The sequence below is a fragment of the Hemiscyllium ocellatum genome (assembly GCF_020745735.1).
Source record: "Hemiscyllium ocellatum isolate sHemOce1 chromosome 27 unlocalized genomic scaffold, sHemOce1.pat.X.cur. SUPER_27_unloc_33, whole genome shotgun sequence".
NCBI lineage: Eukaryota > Metazoa > Chordata > Chondrichthyes > Orectolobiformes > Hemiscylliidae > Hemiscyllium > Hemiscyllium ocellatum.
The window spans coordinates 247,589-267,029 of NW_026867502.1; the positions used below are offsets into that span (position 1 = coordinate 247,589).

Consider the following 19,441-nt stretch of genomic DNA (forward strand, 5'->3'; position numbering starts at 1 on the left):
CACATCAAAATAATTTACGTAAATTATGAAAAGTAGTGAATCCAGCACCGATCCTTGTGGCACTCCACTGGTCACAGTCCTCAAGTCTGAAAACCTACCCTCCACCACCACCCTCTGCCTTTTACCTTTGAGCAAGTTCTCCTTGTGTTCCATGAGATCTAACCTCGAACACCTTACTGAAGTCCACATAGATCACATCCACCACTCTATCCTCATCAATCCTCTTTGTTACTTCTTCAAAAAACTCAATCAAGTTCATGAGACATGATTTCCCATGCACAAAGCCATGTTGACTATCCCTAATCAGTCCTTGCCTTTCCAAATGTGTAAATACTGTCCCTCAGGATTCCTTCCAACAACTTGTCCACCACCGACATCAGTCTTATTGGTCTATAGTTCCCTGGCTTGTCCTTACTGCCCTTCTTAAACAGTGGCACCATGTTAGCCAACCTAAGTCTTCTGGCACCTCACCTGTGACTATCAATGATACAAATATCTCAGCAACTTCCCTCGCTTCCCACAGAGTTCTCGGGTACACATGATCAGGTCCTGGGGATTTATGCATTTCAAGACATCCAGCACCACATCCTTTCTAATATGAACATTTTTCAAGATGTCACCATCTATTTGACTACATTCTATATCTTCCATGTCCTTCTCCACAGTAAACACTGATGCAAAATACTCATTTATTATCTCCCCCATCTCCTGCGGATCCACAGAAAGGCCACCTTGCTGATCTTGGAGGGGGCCTATTCTCTCCCTAGTTACCCTTTTGCCCTTAATGTATTTGTAAAACCCTTTGGATTCTCCTTCACCATATGCGCCAAAGCTGTGTCTTTTTGCCCTCCAGGAGTACAGGAGTTGGGAGATTGTGTTTCTGCTCCTATGTCTGATGGTCTCTTGCTGTCCTGGACACAGAGTGAGAATTGGGAGCAGTAGTAGGCTATTTGGTCTTTCAAGCCTGCACCAGCATTGAACAGATGATAAATGGATATGGATCTCCCTACATAGCGGTGCAGAGGCTGGGACTACTTTCACTTGAGCACAGGTAACCTTACAGAGGTTTATAAAATCATGAGGGGTGTAGATGAGGTGAACATTTAAAAGATATTTGGATAAGTACATGAATAGGAAAGGTTCAGAAGGGATACGGGTCAAACACAGGCAGCTGGGACTAGTTTAGTTTGTGAATATAGTCAGCATGGACTAGTTGGGCTGAAGGGGTCTGTTTCTGTGCTCGGCGAAAGTGAGGACTGCAGATGTGGGAGATCAGAGCCATGATTAGAGTGGTGCTGGAAAAGCACAACAAGTCAGGCAGCATCCGAGGAGCAGGAAAATCAACATTTCGGGCAGGAGGGGCTGCCTCATTGAATGACCCCCTAACGTGGGTGGCAAGGTGGCACAGTGGTTTGCACTGCTGCCTCACAGCGCCAGAGAGCTGGGTTCAATTCCTGCCTCAGGTGACTCTCTATGTGGAGTTTGCACGTTCTCCCCGTGTCTGCGTGGGTTTCTTCGCACAATCCAAAAATGTGCTGGTTAGGTGAATTGGCCATGCCTGAAGAAGGGCTCGTGGCTGAAACATCAACTCTCTTGCTCCTCGGATGCTGCCTGACCTGCTGTACTTTTCCAGCACCACTCTTTTCGACTGAACTGCACTGGGAAACATTGGGCGAGATAGAAGGATATTGTATGGAGGAAAAAAGTTGAGAGAAAGAGAGAGAGAAGGAAAGAGAGAGACTCAAGGTCCAACTTTCGCATTCAGACAATAAGGCGACTCTGATTGGCAGGAGGACCCATCCCCTTCCGGTCCTCCAGGTCGTCCTATTGGTTCGTCAAAAGAAGGTCGCGCGCCCTTTCTGCGGTCAGCGAGAAGCATGTGCAGTGCTTGCTGACACCGAAGATCATGCGCAGTATTCCCTGTGGAGATGCTAGTGTTACTGACAGATTTTAAGTGTCCAAATGCTAATAGGAGTTCAAAAGTCATTTTTTTTTATTCCCCCATTGGCTCAACATTGTATTCTTTTCGCATTTTAATGGCTACTCAACTTTTGTATGTCTTTTCCCCAGGGTAGGGAGAGTTCAGAACTAGAGGGCATAGATTTAGGGTGAGACCAGAAAGATTTATGAGACACCTAAGGGACAACCTTTTAACACAGAGGGTTTACTTCTGTTGATGTAAATATTGTTGTAAATCTTAGCTGGGTAATTTAACCTGAAGTTTATCTATTCAAAATGCTATTTATTTTTATTTTGAAACTTATTTTACAATTCCAAACCTATTTTAATATTCTAAAAGGAAGCCCAGCCAGTTCTGAAGAGGAGTAACACTGGACTCAAACTCTCTCTCTCCCCACAGAACAGTTCTTCCTAGCCCTATCAGAGATTAAAGACAGTAAGTACCAAAAACTTTCATGTACTTACCCCCACACTCGTGGCCCCTCAACTATTCCAGAATCTTCCACAGGCCTGTCGGACGCCATTACACATGTGGCCTCCACAGCGCCCGCGGCACCAAAGGCCGCCGCCGACCGTGATGTCACTTCCGCCCCCGCGATCGCCGCCCCTACAACTGCCCCGGTGACCACCACACACACAACCGCTTCCACGATCGCCGACGGACCCGCGACCCACGCGGCCACCGGGAATGACCACCACTCCTCCGTCGCCGCAACCATTTCCGCCCCTCCGGTTGCCGTCGACGCAGCCACTTCCGCCCCCACTGACATCACTAACCTGCAGGAGCACAAATCCTCAGGTTTCCCCGCCCCCACGCCGTCTTTCGTCACTACGCATAACCCCGCCCCCACGCCATCTCCCGTCGCTTCACGTAACCCCGCCCCCACGCTTATTTCCGTCACGACGCATGACCCCGCCCCCACGTCGAGCAACGTCACCACGTCCAACTCCGCCCCTACTTCGATCTCTGTCCCCGCCCCTAACCCCGCCCCCAGCTCCAGCTCCAGCTCCAGTCCCACACCAGGTCCTAGCTCCCAGCCTTGCCGGATTTTCACCATCCCTCCAGATCTCCCCCTCTCTGAGGATGAAAGATCAGTCCTCAGCAGGGGCCTCACCTTCGTTCCCCTACGCCCTCGGATTAATGAGTTCAACACGCGGCGAGATATTGAACAATTCTTCCGCCGCCTTCGCCTCCGTGCCTACTTTCACAACCAAGACTCCCGCCCACCCTCTGACGACCCCTTCTCCCGCCTCCAACACACCCCATCCACCTGGACACCCCGTGCAGGCCTCCTACCCGCCCTCGACCTCTTTATAGCCAACTGCCGCCGTGACATCAACCGACTCAACCTGTCCACCCCTCTCACCCACTCCAACCTCTCACCCTCAGAACGTGCAGCCCTCCACTCCCTCCGCTCCAATCCCAACCTCACCATCAAACCCGCAGACAAGGGAGGCGCGGTGGTAGTTTGGCGCACTGACCTGTATACCGCTGAAGCCAAACGCCAGCTCGCGGACACCTCCTCTTATCGCCCCCTTGACCATGACCCCACCTCCCACCACCAAACCATCATCTCCCAGACCATCCAGGACCTCATCACCTCAGGGGATCTCCCATCCACCGCCTCCAACCTCATAGTCCCACAACCCCGCACCGCCCGTTTCTACCTCCTGCCCAAAATCCACAAACCTGCCTGCCCCGGCCGACCCATTGTCTCAGCCTGCTCCTGCCCCACCGAACTCATCTCCCAATACCTCGACACGGTCCTGTCCCCTTTAGTCCCAGAACTCCCCACCTACGTTCGGGACACCACCCACGCCCTCCACCTCCTCCAGGATTTTCGCTTCCCCGGTCCCCAACGCCTTATTTTCACTATGGACATCCAGTCCCTGTACACCTCCATCCCCCATCACGAAGGACTCAAAGCCCTCCGCTTCTTCCTTTCCCGCCGCACCAACCAGTACCCTTCCACTGACACCCTCCTTCGACTGACTGAACTGGTCCTCACCCTGAATAACTTCTCTTTTCAATCCTCCCACTTCCTCCAAACTAAAGGAGTTGCCATGGGCACCCGCATGGGCCCCAGCTATGCCTGCCTCTTCGTAGGATATGTGGAACAGTCCATCTTCCGCAACTACACTGGCACCACCCCCCACCTTTTCCTCCGCTACATCGATGACTGTATCGGCGCTGCCTCGTGCTCCCACGAGGAGGTTGAACAGTTCATCAACTTTACTAACACCTTCCATCCCGACCTGAAATTCACCTGGACTGTCTCAGCCTCCTCCCTCCCCTTCCTAGACCTTTCCATTTCTATCTCGGGCGACCGACTCAACACAGACGTCTATTATAAACCGACTGACTCCCACAGCTACCTGGACTACACCTCCTCCCACCCTGCCCCCTGTAAAAACGCCATCCCATATTCCCAATTCCTTCGTCTCCGCCGCATCTGCTCCCAGGAGGACCAATTCCAACACCGCACAGCCCAGATGGCCTCCTTCTTCAAGGACCGCAGATTCCCCCCAGACGTGATCGACGATGCCCTCCACCGCATCTCCTCCACTTCCCGCTCCTCCGCCCTTGAGCCCCGCTCCTCCAACCGCCACCAAGACAGAACCCCACTGGTTCTCACCTACCACCCCACCAACCTGCGCATACAACGTATTATCCGCCGCCATTTCCGCCACCTCCAAACGGACCCCACCACCAAGGATATATTTCCCTCCCCTCCCCTATCAGCGTTCCGCAAGGACCACTCCCTTCGTGACTCCCTTGTCAGATCCACACCCCCCACCAACCCAACCTCCACCCCCGGCACCTTCCCCTGCAACCGCAGGAAATGTAAAACTTGCGCCCACACCTCCACACTCACTTCCCTCCAAGGCCCCAAGGGATCCTTCCATATCCGCCACAAGTTCACCTGTACCTCCACACACATCATCTATTGCATCCGCTGCACCCGATGTGGCCTCCTCTATATTGGTGAGACAGGCCGCTTACTTGCGGAACGCTTCAGAGAACACCTCTGGGCCGCCCGAACCAACCAACCCAATCACCCCGTGGCTCAACACTTTAACTCCCCCTCCCACTCCACCGAGGACATGCAGGTCCTTGGACTCCTCCACCGGCAGAACACAACTACACGACGGCTGGAGGAGGAGCGCCTCATCTTCCGCCTGGGAACCCTCCAACGACAAGGTATGAATTCAGATTTCTCCAGCTTCCTCATTTCCCCTCCCCCCACCTTGTCTCAGTCGGTTCCCTCAACTCAGCACCGCCCTCCTAACCTGCAATCCTCTTCCTGACCTCTCCGCCCCCACCCCACTCCGGCCTATCACCCTCACCTTGACCTCCTTCCACCTATCCCACCTCCATCGCCCCTCCCCCTAGTCCCTCCTCCCTACCTTTTATCTCAGCCTGCTTGGCTCTCTCTCTTATTCCTGATGAAGGGCTTATGCTCGAAACGTCGAATTCTCTATTCCTGAGATGCTGCCTAACCTGCTGTGCTTTGACCAGCAACACATTTGCAACTAATAGTTAGATGGCAGGGAGAGAGAATTCCTCAAGTAGGGCACCATAAGAATCCTGAGAGTGTCCTATTTCTGGTTTACTTCTTCATGAACAAACATTAAACACGAGCACCTATTTATTTTGAATTTGGTTTCATTTTTCTTGTTTGATTCCCTGCTATGACTACACTCTGTGTCTGGATGGTTGACAGGCTGGGAGATTGTGGGTTGGGTCTCAATGTTTTACTCTTCTGGAAGGTGTAAAAGGGGGGTCAAAACTTCAGCAGAGTTGAGAACAGACCAACATCATACTCCGGGGGAACAGGGAGGTCAACAGAGGACAAAGAAATCAGGACCTGAAACCTGAGCTGACACCAGACTATCCTGTGATCAGTGTTTGGATTTGCAATGCCAACCCTCTACCTTTACCTCGCTTCCCATTTGACTACCCCCTCGCTATTGAGGATCCAATCCTTGTCATCCTGAAGCCGTGTCTCTGTAAGGAGTCTCAGATCATAATTATTCACTTCAATGTGTGCAGACAATTTATTCACTTTTGTTACAATGCAGCACACATTCAGACACCATTTTTAGTTTCAATTTTGGTGATCTTTAAAGTCCAGTTTTGATTGCTGGTACATTTACTCTCCTTGTCCCTTTTCTATCACTCTCTGATGTTCATTTTCCACATCACCTCACTGCTCACCAGGCCTGATTTGGATTGGCCGTGCTAAATTGACCAGAGCGTCCAGGGATGTACAGGTTAGGTGGGTTAGCCATGGGAAATGCAGGGTTATAGTTTCATAGTAATAGAAGCAGGAGTAGGCCATTTGGCCCATCCAGCCTGCTCCGCCATTCATTAAGGTCATGGTTGATCGATCCATTGTCTAAGCTCCTCCTCCCTGCATTGTCCCAACCACCCTTCATTCCCCTACCATTGCAAATACCCATTCAACTGTGTCTTGAATATATTTAATGAAGCTGCCTCTACTGCTTCCTTGACCAGAGAATTCCATAGATTCACTACTCTCCGGGATAAGCAAATTGTCCTCATCTCTGTCCGAAATCCACTCCCTCTGACCTTGAGGCCTAGTTTCACCCACCAGCAGAAATGACTCGATAGGGTAGGGCTTCATCTCCACAGTGCAATCAATTCCCACTTTCCAACAAAATCCCAGATGTCCTCACTCACTCAGTTGCTGGCTCACAAATGAAAGATTTCATTTTAACTTCTTCTGATCCCATTAAAGGCAAAATATCCTTGAAAGCTGCTCTGCAAGTCCAGTCTTCACAACCACATTTCTGCTTTCACCAAAGATGATTAGAGTCATATGGCACAGAAACAGATCAGTCATCCCAACTCGTCTATGCCGACCAAATATCCTAAATTAATCGCGTCCCATTTGCCAGCATTTGGCCCACATCCCTCTTAACCCTTCCTAGTCACGGACCCAGCCAGGTGCCTTTTAAATGTTGTCATTGCACCAGCCTCCACCACTTCCTCTGGCAGCTTGTTCCATACATTCACCACCCTCTGTGTGAAGAAGTTGCCCCTCACTTCCCTTTCCCCATTTACCTTAAACCTGTGCCCATCTTAGTTCTGGACTCCCATAAGCTGGGGAAAAGACCTTGGGTGTTCACCCCATAAACCTGTTAGGTCACCATTCAGCCTCCGATGTGCCAAGAATATATCCTGGTCTATTCAGATTCTTCCTGTAGCTCAAACCCTCCTACTCTGGCAACAGACTCACAAATCTTTACCAATCCCTTTCAAAGTTGCACAACACATTTCCTGTAGCAGGGAGACCAGAACTGAATGCAGTATTCCAAAGATGGTCCAAATAATGACCTGTACAGCCGCAACATGAGCACCCAACTCATCTACTCAATGCTTTGACTAATAAAAGAAAGCATCCCAAATGCCTTCTTCACTATCCTGTCTACCTGTGACTCCACTCTCAAGGAACTATGAACCTGCACTCCAAGGTCTCTGTGTTCTGCCACACTCCCCTTAACGGTGTCAGTTCTGCCTGGATTGTTTGACCAAAATGCAAACCTGACATTTCTCCAAATTCAACTCCATCTGTCACTCCTTGGCCCATCAGCCCATCCAGTCAATTCTAATTTATAGTGAACTCACTTTCCTCTCTTATTCCCCAGAAGCTGAAAATCTCCATCCCACACACTCCGTCCATTCTCACTTTGCTGACCCTAATCCCTGCTGTACCTCATCCTGAAGGGTCTGGTTCATGCTGATTAACAGGCCCACACTCAGGAGGGGGGAGGGTCTAATTGAAACATACAGAATCTTGAACAGCCTGGACAGAGTGGAAGTTGGGAAGATATTTCCATTGGTTGGAGGGACTAGAACCAGTGGGCACAGCCTTAGAGTAAAGGGAAGATCTTTCAGAATGGACGTAAGGAGAAACTTCTGCAGCCAGAGAGTGGTGAATCTATGGAATTCACTGCCACAGAAGGCTGTGGAGGCCAGGTCACTGAGGATATTTAAGACTGAGATAGAGATGTTCTTGAGTATCAAGGCAATGGAGGGTTACGGGGACAAAGTGGGAGAATGTGATTGAGAAACTTATCAGTCATGATTGAATGATGGAGCAGACCTGATGGGCTGAATGGCCTAAATTTCTGCTCCGATGTCTTATGTTCTCTTGCTGTTCTGGACAGTGAGAGAGAATTGGAAGCAGGAGTAGGCCATCTGGTCTTACAAATCTGCACCAACATTCAAAGGATTAGTTGTGATTCTGCCAACATCTATATGAATAGGTTGGGACTTGTTCAATGGACCACAGGAGGTTGAAAGGTGACCGTACAGAGGTTTATAAAATCATGAGGGGGATAGATGAGGTGACCGCCAGGTATTGTTTCCCTAGGGTGGGTGGTTCAAGATTAGGCAGCAGATTTGAAGGCGAGAGGAGAAAGATTTCAAAAAGGCAGGAGGGGCACCTTTTTTTCAACACAGAGAGTAGTTAGTGTGTGGAGTAAATGTCCAAAGGAAGTGGTGGATGCAGGTACAGTAACAATATTTAAAAGACATTTGGATAAGTACATGAATAGGAAAGGTTCAAAGGGAATTGGGCCAATCTAGGTGGGACTAGTTTAGTTTGTGAATAAGGTCAGCATTGGCTAGATGGGCTGAATGGTCTGTTTCTGTGCTGTATGACCCTATAACTGTTCTGTACTGGTCTTAAAATCATTTTAGATTAGATTAAGATTAATTACAGTGTGGAAACAGGCCGTTCGGCCCAACATGTCCACACCGACCCGCCAAAGCGCAACCCACCCATTCCCCTACATTTACCCCTTATCTAACACTACGGGCAATTTAGCATGGCCAATTCACCTGACCTGCACATTTTTGGACTGTGGGAGGAAACCGGAGCACCCGGAGGAAACCCACGCTGACACGGGGAGAATGTGCAAACTCCACACAGTCAGTCACCTGAGTCAGGAACTGAACCCGGGTCTCTGGCGCTGTGAGGCAGCAGTGCTAACCACTGTGCCACCATGCCGCCCACTTTTCTTGCTTTCCCCCATAAACATCCACTTCTTTGTTGTTCTAAAATCAGATGAATTCAGCCTTGAATATATTCAATGACCCCCAAACTGCAGAGAGACATTCTCACTTCTGAGCTCAAGTCCTTTTGCTAATATAACACTTGCCGTGCTGATTGCTTGCTGCACCTGTCTGACAACTGGCAGTGACTGGTGTAGGAGGACGCTGAGGCCCCTTGGTATGTCCACACATCATTCCTAATAAAGGGCTCGTGCCCGAAATGTCAACTCTGCTGCTCCTTGGATACTACCTGACCTACTGTGCTTTTCCAGTACCACACTTTGACTCTGGTCTCCACCATCTGCAGTTCTCACTTTCTCCACATCCCACTCCATCACCAATTAAACAATATACCGCCTTTCTGCTTTTATTTCCACAGAAAGGCTCTAACTTCACATTGTGGTACTGCATTTGCCATGTGTTTGTCAATGGTGGTCTTCTCTACATCGGGGAGACTGAGCATAAACTCGGGGAACGGTTCACCGAGCATCGCAGCTGGGTCCACAGAGTCCAACCGGACCTCCCAGTCACCATCCATTTTAATTCCCCTTCCCACTCCATTCCTGACATGACCATCTTTGGCCTCCTCCGTTGCCACACCAGACCAAACCACAACTTGGAGGAACAACACCTCATCTCCCGCCTGTGCAACCTACAGCTCGAAGGACTCAACATTGAGTTCTCCAATTTCAAATAACTTCACTTCCCATCCCCAACTACCTTCAAAGCCCCGACCCCTCATTTCCAATCCTCCCTGCCACCAACCAGTTTCCTTCATCCCCTTGACCAACCAGGTCATACCCTCGGCCTGTCTTCACCTATCCTCACTTCACCACACTGCCCCTTACACCCCCTTTATCTGCATCTCCCCCTACACCCATTCCCAGTCCTGAAGAAGGGTTACAGCCGAAACGTCGACTTCTCCATCTCCTGATGCTGCCTGGCTTGCTGTGTTCTTCCAGCCTCCTGCCTGTCTATTTTGCCAATTGAGACACAGACTCAGACCAATGTTTCCAGACTCTGTCTCCTCCCGGTTTCACTCCCTTTGCTTTCAGTTGCTGCAAGTCAACAATTGAACACCACAGTGGAAAAAGAAATGGAAAAGGGGGCAAGAAAAGAGAGTGCCGTGCTCACAGATCTTGGACAGAGGAAGGAATTTACAGTCAGGGTGAAGCTCAATCTTCATTCAGAGACAGGAGCAGAAATAGCAGCTTCAGAAGCTCATGGTCCAACCTCCGCATTGAGACAATAGGAGGGCTCTGATTGGCAGGAAGACCAGGCTCCTTCCGGTCCTTCAGGGTTTCCCAAAGGTTCGTCTCCCTGTCCATCAGAGCGACGAGGGGCGGGGCCCCAAATCGATTTCACACATGCGCACCATCAACACTGCTCACGGCCAATAGAACGGTTTAATGATCGCATGGGATTGTGGGTGCTACATCAGCCATTAAAGAGATGAACTCAAGTGTCCCATATGCCCTCTTAACCGTCCTTTTTCGTATGTTGGTGACGTATACGTCAGGAACTAATCTTTAATCGATATTAGATTGATACACTGAGTGAAACACTGTAGGCATTCAACTCTAAACACTATTTCCAATTTGGTGTCAGTGCAGCACTCTTTATTTGTCCTCACATCAGGACAGAATCAAAGCCCTATATCTGTTCCACCTGAACCTCGATTTTTGTTTAGTTTGTGGGTTCCAAATCTCTGTTTCAATCATTTATTAAAAGTTACTCATGGTACATGTACATCGCTGGCTGGCCAGCATTTAGTTCCCTTGAGAAGGTGGTGGTGACCCGCCTTCTTCAACTGCTGTGATCCATAATGGAACGGTGAACCACAATGTCCTTGGGTGGGAATTCCAAGATATAGACCCAGGGACACTGAAGGAACAGCAATATGTTTCCCAAGTCAAGATGGTGAGTGGATTGGAGGGGTACTTGCAAGAGGTTGTGTTCCCAAGTATTTGTGGGCGGCACGGTGGTTAGCACTGCTGCCTCACAGCGTCAGAGACCCGCGTTCAATTCCCGCCTCAGGCGACCCACTCTGTGGAGTCTCCCCGTGTCTGCGTGGGTTTCCTTCGGGTGCTCCGGTTTCCTCTCACAGTCCAAAGATATGCTGGTCATGCTAAATTGCCCGTAGTGTTAGGTAAGGGGTAAACGTAGGAGTACGGGTGGGTTGCGCTTCGGTGTGGACTTGTTGGGCCAAAGGGCCTGTTTCCACCCTGTAAGTAATCTAATCTATCTGTTATCTGTTCTTTGGTGAATTTCCATGGTACATCTTGTACACCGTACATATTCCTGCTTCTTAACAGTGGGCAGAGGGAGTGGATGTATGTGGAGATGGTGCCAATCAAGCAGGAAACTTTGTTCTGGATGGTATCAAGCTTTTTGAATGTTGTTGAAGCTGCACCCATCCAAGCTGGTGGGAGAGTAGTCCATTACACTGCTGACTTGTGTTTTGTAGAAGATGGACAGGGTTTGGGGAGTCAGAAGGTGAGTGACTCGCCACAGTATTCCTGACCTGTTGCCTGTTCTTGTTGCCATTGTGTCTGTGATTAGTCTAGTTGAGTTTCTGGTCAATGGCAAACCCCAAGGATGTTGATAGTGGGGTGTTTAGTGACAGTAACACTGTTGAATATCACGGGGCAGTGGTCAGATTATCTCTTTTGGGGATGAGTCATTGTTTGGCATTGGGGTGGCATTCATGTTACTTGCCATTCATCAGCCCATTGGATATTGTTAAGATCTTGTTGCATTTCAAACTGAACTGCTTCAGTTTGTGAGGAGTTGTGAACTGTGCTGCACATTGTGCAATTATTGGCGAATATCTCCATCTCTGACCTTATGATGGAGGAAGGTCATTGATGAAGATGGTTGAGCCTAAGACACTACCCTATGAATTCCTGCAGAGTTGTCCTGGAACTGAGATGACTGACCTCCAACAACCAAAGCCATCTCTCTATATGCCAGATATACCTTAACACTTAAGATACACAATAATATCCCCCATTCTCTCTCCTATCCCCCATTCTCTCTCCCCTCCCCCATTCTCTCTCCCCTTCCCCATTCTCTCTCCCATTCCCCCATTCTCTCTCCCCTTCCCCATTCTCTCTCCCCTTCCCCCATTCTCCCTCCTCTTTCCCCCATTCTCTTTCCCTTTCCCCCATTCACTCTCCCCTCCCCATTCTCTCTCCCCTCCCCATTCTCTCCCCCTCTCCCCATTCTCTCTCCCCTCTCCCCATTCTCTCTCCCCTCCCCATTCTCTCTCCCCGTTCCCCATTCTCTCCACCCTCTCCCCCATTCTCTCTCCCCTCCCCCATTCTCTCCCCCTCTCCCCATTCTCTCTCCCCTCTCCCCATTCTCTCTCCCCTCCCCATTCTCACTCCCCTTTCCCCCATTCTCTGCACCCTCTCCCCCATTCTCTCTCCCCGCCCCCATTCTCTTTCCCTTTCCCCCATTCTCTCTCCCCTCTCCCCATTCTCTCTCAACATGGATAGGGTGAATACCCAAGTTACTTTCACCAAAGTAGAAAAGTCCAAAACTAGAAAGCACATGTTTGAGGTGAGGGGGAATTTTAAAAGGCATTTGGATGGGTACATGAAAAGGAAGGTTTTGAGAGACATGAGCCACATGCAGGCAAATTGGAAGTAGATTAATTTAGGATATCTGTTTGGCCGAACAACTTGGATCAAACAGTCTGTTACTGTGCTGTATGACTCTAATCTTCTTCGGTGAAAGCAGAGGTGTGATTGTGAAGGCTAGAGTTTCAGAGCAGCTTTCAAAGATGTTTTGCCCTTAATGGGAGCAGAAGACGTTACAATGAAATCCTGCATTTGGCGCGCATTTCTGCTTGATTGCAAAAGTGTCCGGTACTTGCAAGATTGTAATAAATTGTTCTTGTTTCCAAGGCTTTGTCTCAGGCTGATTGATTTGGGAGTGAGTTCTGTTTCTCACATTTTTACCTATGTCGTTGGTACCTATGTGGACCATGACTTGGAGCTGGAAACCCTCTCCCTTCAGGACCCCAAAGATACGATCCAAGACATCACGCACCCTGACACCTGGGAGGCAACACACCAACCGCGAGTCGTGTTCGTTCCCAACAAACCCTCTACCTGACCCTCTAACTATCAAGTCCCCAATGACTAACATTCTCCTCCTTTCCCTCCTTCCCTTCTGGTGCAACAGGGACAGGCTCTGTGCCAGAGCCCTGGGCCCCAGTGCATACCCCTGGTAGGTCGTTTTCCCCCCTCAACAGTACACACTGATTTATACAGCAGGAAGGAAATAAAAATAAGTCGTCCCTCCTCTCCCAGGAACCTCTGCTCTCCGACTACAAATTTAAAACCTCAAATCAGTGACTCCCCGCTCCTGGGTTGCTGCTGCTGCTGCTGCTGCTGCCGCTGAAAAACAGAAAATGTCACCTTTTTTTGTGGTTAGCACTGCTGCCTCACAGCGCCAGAGATCCGGGTTCAATTCCCCTCCCACGTCCGTGTATGTTTCCACCCACAGTCCAAAGACCTGCAGGTTAGGGAGAATTGGCCACGCTAAGTTACCCCGTAGTGTTAGGTGACAGGGAATGGGGCTGGGTGTTTTGCTCTTCGGCGGGTCGGTGTGGACGTGTTGGGCCGAAGGGCCTGTTTCCACACTGTAGGGAATCTGATCTAAAGTTCTGGAATTGATATATTGATGAACTGAAACCCGCAACCATTCTAAAAGACTCAGCAGCGGTCCAGGTTTGTTCACAATATTGCAATTTGCAATTAATTCTGTGTCTTATGATCTTGCAGCACAGCTCCCGGCAGAAGGAGCAGCGCTGCAGGAGCTAGTGCTTCCAAATACACCTGGGGAGGCGGGGTTTACCAGGAGGGGCGGGGTTTAGCCTGGGTCGGTTTTTAGCGGGAGGGCGGGGCGTGTCTCGTGAGAGGGTCGCGCGCTAGTTGGCGGGGCGAGGCTCAGCGGGCAGTGCGGTGCGTGTAGCCTGAAGGTGCGTGACTTTGTGGGCGGTTGCGCGAGGGGGAAGGGGGCGTGGTTTTGACTCGCGGGGGGATCGCGGCGAAGTGGCGGGGTTTGGTGCTCGGAGGGAGAAAAAGGTTTGTTTCCATGAGGCGGGACTTTGTCCCGAAGGGGCGGGGCTTACGTGCAGCGTTTGGAAGGGGCGGGGCTTACGTGCCGCGTTAGGAAGGGGCGGGGTTTATGTGTCGCGGCGGAGGGGGCGTGGCCATCCCCGAAACCGGAAGTGTGCCCGCGGCCTGTTTCCTCAGCAAGTAAGGTAAAGCTTTATCAATATTTCCTTTTACAGAGTTGGTATTCAATAACCAGTAATGGCTACTCAATATCATCATAACGTCCCAAAATGTAATTCATTTCAATCCATTGCAGATAAGCACTAAGGGTTAATTTTCAATGGGATTCAACAGCCTCAGCACTAAAATGGTCTCACAAGGGAACGGCTGTGAATGTTATTACTTGGTGTCCTGTTCACACAGATTCACCGATGCTGAGGCAAACCTTCTTAATTACCTTACAGCATCCTGTTATCACTTGGTGAGCCCAGGTGTCCCTATCTTTAAGTTCTCTCCTCTTTCTGAGCCTTCCTGCCTGTTTATTTTCTGGTGCAGTAAATGTATTCAACAATTGAGCATTACATTTTAGTCTGAATGTTTAATGACAAGTTTTAAGGCTATAGACTTTATCACCCAGATACCCACACCCTCATTCCTCCCTTTGATTGCATCGTGATCACTTAAAGAGAAGGCTAGTCCAAACAAATGCCCTTCAAGGTGGTCCAGCCATCAACATCCTGTAGAGCGGCACCACCATCTTCGCAGCTAATCTGGTCATATTTATCATCGCCATCAACACATGTGGGTGAGCCATCGGATTGCAAAAGGAACATCTTCTGGGGCAAATCTATATCACTAAGGGACCTCATAATCTTAGCAATTAAACACCTAGCAAGAGCAATACCGACAAACAGAAGAAAAGTATTCTACCATACATAGCTAAATTGATCAGCCAATTGGACCATGAGCCCAACTGCAGTTTCCCCAACCGGTCCCTTCAGTAATTCTGTCAAGGAATACCTGGATCTCCTTCTTGTATCTTGTTGTGGTTCTGTTCGCCGAGCTGGGAATTTGTGTTGCAAACGTTTCGTCCCCTGTCTAGGTGACATCCTCAGTGCTTGGGAGCCTCCACATCGCTTCTGTGATGTTTCCTCCGGCATTTATAGTGGTTTGTCTCTGCTGCTTCCGGTTGTCAGTTCCAGCTGTCTGCTGCAGTGGCCGGTATATTGGGTCCAGGTCAATGTGTTTGTTGATAGAATCTGTGGATGAGTGGCATAAATGATATCTGGGCAGGTTGAGACAAAGGGTCTGTTTTCGTGCTGTGTGACTCTAATTGTCTTCAGTGAAAGCAGAAGTGTGGTTGTGAAGGCTGGACTTTCAGAGCATGTTTTGCCCTGACTGGTAGCAGAAGAGTTTGACTGAAGTGTGTTGGTGTTAATGCCTTGTTGTTTCATTTTGCTCCCACCTTCCTGGGGTCGTTAACCATTTTGTGTCTGGTCCTTCCTCAAGAAGCTACATTGCAGGTTTACCCTGAATTGACACACTTTTTTTTGCTTCTCAGAATCAGACCTGCTCACTCTCAGCAGGATCCCAGTGTTGTGGAAGATACTAACTTTCAGGTGGAGGTATCCAAAATTCAGAGAGTTGTCAGTTTTGATCTTTTTGCTTTTTCTGCCCCTGTAAGATCCTGAATCAGCACCTTCAGGGGAATTAGTTAGAGCGGAGTGAGAACAGAGGGAGAGAGAGAGGGATGGTGCTTTCAATTTTGTGGAACAACAAAAGAATATTCCACAGAAAATAGAGTTGCTTGTTCTGAATTTCTACCCTGCACTGATAGTGATGACTTTTGTAATCTCTTTTTGCAGAGTATTTGAAAATCTGAAGACTGAAGTTTCAAAATCAATGGATGAAGGGCTTATGCCCGAAACATTGACTCTCCTGCTCCTCGGATGCTGCCTGACCTGCTGTGCTTTGCCAGTGCCACATTTTTCGACTGACTCTCCAGTGTCTGCAGTCCTCACTTTGATGTCAATATCTGACAGTCACTCAATCCATCGGGACAGTAACGATTTTTGATTGTGATTTCTGTGAGAGGGATCAACGCTTTTTGGTATCTGTTTGAGGACATTTTCAGCATCAGTGGGACTGGACGAGAGACCCCACTTTTGCAGCGCACTGTGTGTGGAGCCTGAAACAGTTATACGGCCTGGAAAGGTGATTTCACGGCAGGGAGGGGCTCTACACATGTTTGTATGCAGCTGAAGCTGTAGCCATGGAGAAACCTGAGGATTCCCGCCCTGTGGAGGAACCGTGGAAACGTGGTGACTGTGGGAAAGGCTTCCGTGTCCCGTCTGCCCTGGAGATTCATCGGCGCAGTCACACCGGGGAGAGGCCATTCTCCTGTCCTGTCTGCGGGAAGGCCTTCAAACATTCCTCCCACCTGTTGGCCCACCAGCAGAACCACACGGGGGAAAGGCCCTTCAGCTGCCCAGAGTGCGGGAAGGCCTTCAGCACATCCTCCCATCTGCTGACCCACCAGCGGGTCCACATGGGGGAAGAGGCCCTTCAGCTGCCCCGAGTGCGGGAAGGCCTTTACCCAGGCTTCCACCCTGCTGACCCACCAGCGGGTCCACACGGGGGAGAGGCCCTTCAGCTGCCCCGAGTGCGGGAAGGCCTTTACCCAGGCTTCCTCCCTGCTGAGGCACCAGCGTGTCCACACGGGGGAAAGGCCCTTCAGCTGCCCTGAGTGTGGGAAGGGCTTCAGACATTCCTCCACCCTACTGACCCACCAACGGGTCCACACGGGGGAGAGGCCGTTTACTTGCTCTCAGTGCGGGAAGGGTTTCACCTGCTCCTCCCATCTGCTGACCCACCAGCAGGTCCACATGGGGGAGACGCCCTTCACCTGCTCTCAGTGCGGGAAGGGCTTCAGGTATTCCTCCCACCTGCTGAGGCACCAGCGAGTCCACACAGGGGAGAGACCATTCAGCTGCCCCGAGTGTGGGAAGGCCTTCAGCAATTTCTCCACCCTGTTGGCCCACCAGCGGGTCCAAATGGGGGAGAGACCATTCACCTGCTCTCAGTGCGGGAAAGGCTTCACCTGCTCCTCCGCCCTGCGGAGCCACCAGCATGTCCACACGGGGGAGAGACCCTTCAGCTGCCCAGAGTGTGGGAAGGCCTTCAGCAATTCCTCCCACCTGCTGACCCACCGACGGGTCCACACAGGGGAAAGGCCCTTAAGCTGCCCTGAGTGTGGGAGGGCTTTTAGCGATTCCTCCTCCCTGCGGAGGCACCAGCGGGTCCACATGGGGGAGAGGCCGTTCACCTGCTCTCAGTGTGGGAAGGCCTTCAGTGATTCCTCCCACCTGCTGACCCACCAGCGGGTCCACACCGGGGAGAGGCCCTTCAGCTGCCCTGAGTGTGGGAAGGCCTTCAGGAATTCCTCCACCCTGTTGACCCACCAGCAGATCCACACGGGGGAGAGGCCATTCACCTGCTCTCAGTGCGGGAAGGGCTTCACCTGCTCCTCCGCCCTGCTGAGGCACCAGCGGGTCCACACGGGGGAGAGGCCCTTCAGCTGCCCTGATTGTGGGAAGGCCTTTACACAGGCCTCCACCCTGCTGAGGCACCAGCGTATCCACATGGGGGAGAGGCAGTTCAGCTGCTCTCAATGCAGGAAGAGCTTCAACTGCTCCTCCCACCTGCTGACCCACCAGCAGGTCCACAAGGGGGAGAGGCCCTTCACCTGCTCTCAGTGCGGGAAGGACTTTAGGTATTCCTCCCATCTGCTGACCCACCGGCGGGTCCACACGGGAGAGAGGCCCTTCAGCTGCCCCGAGTGCGGGAAGGCCTTCAGGTATTCCTCCCATCTGCTGACCCATCAGCGGATCCACACGGGAGAGAGGCCCTTCAGCTGCCCCAAGTGCGGAAAGGGCTTCAGCACATCCTCCACCCTGCTGAGGCATCAATGGATCCACACCGGGGAGAGGCCGTTCACCTGCTCTCAGTGCGGGAAGGGCTTCACCTACTCCTCCCAGCTGCGGAAGCACCAGCGAGTTCACGTGCCATCGCAGGGGGATTGAAGGAGTGAAGGCTGAGTGCCATTATCGATTGGACTACCAACCCATTTCCGGGGACTCCCGGGTTTGAATCCCGCCATGACAGATGGCAGAATTGGTATTCAGTCAGAAATGTGGAGTTCGAAATTTAACAATGAGACCGTTTCAGGGAGGGGGTGGTGCAGGGGAGAAAGCCCCCATCTGATTCCGTCTCCCTTGTTAGGGAAGGGAACCGCCATTGTGGGAAAGGATTCACTCAGTCGTTCCAGGGGAGAAACTTACTTGGAGACAGAGTATGCGTTGAAATTGCTGAGTGAGGCAATACTTCCTCCGGGTTACGGCGGTACCAAGGATCCAGTTACAAAGGGACAACTTGGTGCTGGCCAATATTAAAGACAGTGGGGGGACGGGGGAAACAGGGGAGGTGTGGTGTGTGCACTTTCACCTTGAGCTCAAAAAGCAACTTCTTTTTCTCTGCCTTTTTGCTGGGGGGATCCAAAGCTGTAACAAAGTTGGGTTGCAATAAAGGATACCTGAACTTACCACCGGGCTCAGACTCTCATTGGAAGCTTTGAGCTCCAAGAGGTTTTTGTTTTAAAGCTGCTTATTTCTTTCAGCCTCCTGCAGTAAGTTTAGAACATAGAACAATCCAGCGCAGAACAGGCCTTTCGGCCCTCGATGTTACGCCGACCTGTGAACTATTCTCAGCTCGTTCCCCTACACTATCCCAAAATCATCCATGCGCTTATCTAAGGATTGTTTAAATCTCCCTAATGTGGCTGAGTTGACTACCTTAGCAGGTAGGGCATTCCACTCCCTTACCACTCTCCGTGTAAAGAACTTGCCTCTGACATCTGTCTGAAAGCTATCACCCCTCAATTTGTAGTTATGCCCTCTCTTGAACAAGGGCACAACATTTGCAATCCTCCAGTTCTCAGGTACTAAACCCGTCGATAATGATGACTCAAATATCAAAGCCAAAGGCTCTGCTATCTCCTCCCTCACTTCCCAGAGAATCCTCGGATAAATCCCATCCAGCCCAGGGGACTTGTCTACTTTCACTCCTTCTCAAATTGATAACACCTGTGCGTAACTAACCTCAATCCTTTCGAGTCTAATGTCTCATATCTCATTCTTTTCCTGAGTGAACACCAATGAGAAATGTTCATTTAGCACCTCTCCGATCTCTACAGTGTCCACACTCAACTTCCCACTTCTGTCTTTGACTGGCCCTATTCCTACCCTAATCATCTGGGCAGCACGGTGGCACA

General features: G+C 50.5%; 1 protein-coding gene and 1 pseudogene across 2 annotated transcripts in view; one reads left to right on the plus strand and one right to left on the minus strand.

Annotated features, from left to right (window-relative positions):
• Positions 1-19,441, minus strand: part of LOC132808144 (zinc finger protein 850-like) — a 131,059-nt gene that overhangs the window by 81,850 nt on the left and 29,768 nt on the right. The window lies entirely within an intron of this gene.
• LOC132808145 (zinc finger protein 850-like) overlaps positions 14,257-19,441 on the plus strand; it is a 51,833-nt pseudogene continuing 46,648 nt past the window's right edge.